General features: G+C 34.7%; 1 non-coding gene across 1 annotated transcript; it reads left to right on the top strand.

The window, feature by feature from the left end:
- The first annotated feature begins 891 nt into the window (after window positions 1-891).
- LOC148569947 (small nucleolar RNA R71) lies at window positions 892-999 on the top strand. The gene has a single exon (XR_015908875.1). It is a non-coding gene; the product is annotated as a small nucleolar RNA R71 (small nucleolar RNA).
- The last annotated feature ends 3,492 nt before the right edge of the window (window positions 1,000-4,491 follow it).

The following is a 4,491-nucleotide window of genomic DNA, read 5'->3' on the forward strand; positions in this document are numbered from 1 at the left end:
TCTCAAGAGATACATAAACCAAACGCTGTCTTGGTTCCTCAAGGAGAAACTCCTTTCTGTCCAGAGGATGTCCCATAAGGCTTTTCTCACTGAGACTCACGTCCTCCTTACTCTCTCCAGGTTCGGCCATGTTGTTCATGGTTATGACCTTGCACTCTCTCTTGGAATTTTCTTCTGTATTGCTTGGGAGAGTACTGGGAGGAGTTTCAGTAATCTTCTTACTCAGCTGACCCACTTGTGCCTCCAAATTTCTAATGGAGGACCTTGTTTCATTCATGAAACTTAGTGTGGTCTTAGATAGATCAGAGACTATGGTTGCCAGGCCAGATTGGCTCTGTTCAGAATTCTCTGTCTGTTGCTGAGAAGATGATGGAAAAGGCTTGCCATTGCTAAACCTATTTCTTCCACCATTATTATTGAAGCCTTGTTGAGGCTTCTGTTGATCCTTCCATGAGAAATTTGGATGATTTCTTCATGAAGGATTATAGGTGTTTCCATAGGGTTCTCCCATGTAATTCACCTCTGCCATTGCAGAGTTCTCAGGATCATAAGCTTCTTCTTCAGAAGATGCTTCTTTAGTACTGTTGGATGCAGCTTGCAATCCATTTAGACTCTGAGAAATCATTTGACTTGCTGAGTCAATATTTTGTTCTGAGCCAATATGGCATTCAGAGTATCAATTTCAAGAACTCCCTTCTTCTGAAGCGTCCCATTGTTCACAGGATTCCTCTCAGAGGTGTACATGAACTGGTTATTTGCAACCATTTCAATGAGTTCCTGAGCTTCTGCAGGGGTTTTCAGATGAAGAGATCCTCCTGCAGAATGGTCCAATGACATTTTTGATAACTCAGACAGCCCATCATAGAATATACATATGATGCTCCATTCTGGAAGCATGTCAGTAGGACACCTTTTGATCAATTGCTTATATCTTTTCCAAGCTTCATAGAGGGACTCACCTTCCTTCTGTCTGAAGGTTTGGATTTCCACTCTAAGCTTGCTCATCTTTTGAGGTGAAAAGAATTTGGCCAGGAAAGCACTGACCAGCTTTTCCCACGAGTTCAGGCTTTCCTTAGGTTGTGAATCCAACCATGTTCTAGCTCTGTCTCTTATAGCAAAAGGGGAAAGCATAAGCCTGTAGACCTCGGGATCAACTCCATTGGTCTTGATAGTGTCACAGATTTGTAAGAATTCAGCTAAGAACTGATGAGGATCTTCCAATGGAAGTCCATAAAACTTGCAATTCTGTTGTATTAGAGAAACTAATTGAGGTTTAAGCTCAAAGTTGTTTACTTCAATGGCAGGAATTGAGATGCTTCTTCCATAGAAGTTAGAAGAGGGTGCAATAAAGTCACCAAGCAACTTCCTTGCATCTCCACCATTGTTATTGGGTTCGGCCATGTCTCCTTTTTCGAAAATTTCTGTCAGGTCCTCTCCAAGGGGTTGTGCTTTAGCTTCTCTTAGTTTCCTCTTAAGAGTCCTTTCAGGTTTAGGATCAGCTTCAATAAGAATGTCTTTATCTATGTTCCTGCTCATATGAAAAAGAAGAGAACAAAAAAGAAGAGGAATCCTCTATGTCACAGTATAGAGATTCCTTTATATGAGTAGAAGACTAGAAGAATATAAGAAGGAGAAGAGAAAAATTCGAACACAGAGAAGAAGAGGGGGTTCAAATTTTGAGTGGAAGAGGAGAGGTGTTAGTAAATAAATAAATAATTAGAAAGAGACGAGAGATAGAAGAATTCAAAATTTAAATTAAAATAAAAGGAAAAATATTTTTGTTTTTATTTTAATTATTAGTTAGAATTCGAAAACTAAAAAGAGAAATTAAATTAAAATTAAAATTTAAAAAAATTAGTTAATTAAAAGGAATTTTGAAAAAGTGGGGAGGAGTTTTCGAAAATTAGAGAGAGAAAATTAGTTAGGTGGTTTTGAAAAAGATATGATTGAAATAGAAAACTTTTAAAATCAAACAAAAAGTTAAGTAGTTAATTGAAAAAGATTTGAAAATCAAATTTGAAAAGATAAGAAGTTAGAAAAGATTTTGAAATTAAGTTTTGAAAAAGATATTATTGGAATTTATTTTGAAAAATATTTGAAAAAGAAATTTAAAAAGATTTGATTTTAAAATTAAAGTTGATTACTTGACTAATAAGAAACTAAAAGATATGATTTTAAAATTTAAAGATTGAAACTTTTCTTAATAGGTAAGTAACAACTTGAAATTTTTGAATCAATCACATTAATTGTTAGTAATGATTTTGAAAATCAAATTTTAAAATTTCCAAAAATATTAAGAAGGAAATTGAAAAAGATTTGATTTTTGAAAAAGTTTTGAAAAGATAGGATTTTTAAATTAAAAATTTGACTTGACTCATAAGAAACAACTAGATTTTTAAAACTTTTGACTAAATCAATCCAAATTTTCGAAATTTATGAGAAGAATAAGGGAAAGATATTTTTTTTATTTTTGAATTTTTAATGAGGAGAGAGAAAAAAAAGATATCATTTTGATGTTTTTCTCTTTTTCTTATTAAACAACAAAAATGAAACAAAACATAAAAATTTAAGATCAAAATGAGTAATGCATGCAAGAACACTTTGAATGTCAAGATAAACACCAAGAACACTTTGAAGATCAAGATGAACATCAAGACTTATTTTTAAAAATTTTTAAGAAAAGAAAAACATGTAAGACACCAAACTTAAGAATTTTTAAACTTTAGACACTAATAATTCAAAAATGCATATGAAAAACTAGAAAAGACACAAAACATAAAAATGCAAAGATCAAACAAAGAAGATCATCAAGAACAACTTGAAGATCATGAAGAACAAAACTCAATGCATGAAATTTTCAAAAATTTTTAGGAAATTAAAAAGATGCAATTGACACCAAACTTAAAATTTGACACTAGATTCAAACAAGAAACACAATTATTTTTGGTTTTATAATTTTGTAAAATTTTTTGGATTTTTTTCAAAAATTATTTTGAAAAAGAAAAATAAGGATTTCAAAAATTTTAACAAGAATTCCAGGAATCATGCAATGTTAGTCTAAAGCTCCAGTCCAGGAATTAGACATGGCTTACTAGCCAACCAAGCTTTCAGTGAAAGCTTCGGTCCAAAACACTAGACATGGCCAATGGCCAGCCAAGCTTTAGCAGAACATTGCATACAACAGCTAAATTGCTGAGAAAGACAAAGAAGCTCTTCTAAGGATAAGTGAAACCTCGGTCCAAAAGATTAAACATGGCTTAACAACCAGCCAGGATTCAACATATCTCATGAAACTCTAGAATTCATTCTTAAAAATTCTGAAGTCATAGAATAATTTATTTTTTTTTTGAAAATTTTTTCGAAAATAAAAATAATAAAAACAAAAAGCTTAAAATTAAAATAAAATTACCTAATCTGTGCAACAAGATGAACCGTCAGTTGTCCAAACTCGAACAATCCCCGGCAACGGCGCCAAAAACTTGGTGCACGAAATTGTGATCTCAACGGCGCCAAAAACTTAGTACGCACGTTCATAATCTCAATTCTTCTTCACAACTTCGCACAGCTAACCAGCAAGTGCACTGGGTCGTCCAAGTAATAAACCTTACGTGACTAAGGGTCGATCCCACGAAGATTGTCGGCTTGAAGCAAGCTATGGTCATCTTGCAAATCTCAGTCAGGCAGATTCAAATGGTTATAAGGTTTTGATAATTAAAATATAAATAAAATATAAAATAAGATAGAAATACTTATGTAATTCATTGGTGAGAATTTCAGATAAGCGTATGGAGATGCTTTGCTTCTTCTGATTCTCTACTTTCCTACTGTCTTCATTCAATCATTCATACTCCTTTCCATGGCAAGCTGTATGTTGGGGATCATCGTTGTCAATGGCTACCGTCCGTCCTCTCAGTGAAAATGGTCCAAGTGCGCTGTCACCGCACGGCTAATCAGCTGTCGGTTCTCGATCATGTTGGAATAGGATCCATTAATCCTTTTGCGTCTGTCACTACGCCCAACACTCGCGAGTTTGAAGCTCGTCACAGTCATCCCTTCGCAGATCCTACTCGAAATACCATAGACAAGGTTTAGACTTTCCGGATCTCAGGAATGGCCGCCAATAATTCTAGCTTATACCACGAAGACTCTGATCTTTCAGAATGGAGGCTAAGAGATACACGCTCAAGCTATTGCAGATAGAATGGAAGTGGTTGTCAGGCACGCGTTCATAGGTGAGAATGATGATGAGTGTCACGGATCATCAAATTCATCAGGTCGAAGTGCGAGTGAGTATCTTGGAATAAGAATAAGCTTGAATTGGATAGAAAAACAATAGTACTTCGCATTAATTCATGAGGAACAGCAGAGCTCCACACCTTAATCTATGGGGTGTAGAAACTCCATCGTTGAAAATACATAAGTGATAATGGTCCAGGCATGGCCGAATGGCCAGCCCCCTAAACGTGATCAAGAGATCAAAAGTGATACAAA

The sequence above is a fragment of the Arachis ipaensis genome, chromosome B3, assembly GCF_059453495.1.
Source record: "Arachis ipaensis isolate K30076 ecotype BB chromosome B3, ASM5945349v1, whole genome shotgun sequence".
In the NCBI taxonomy this organism is placed as follows: domain Eukaryota; kingdom Viridiplantae; phylum Streptophyta; class Magnoliopsida; order Fabales; family Fabaceae; genus Arachis; species Arachis ipaensis.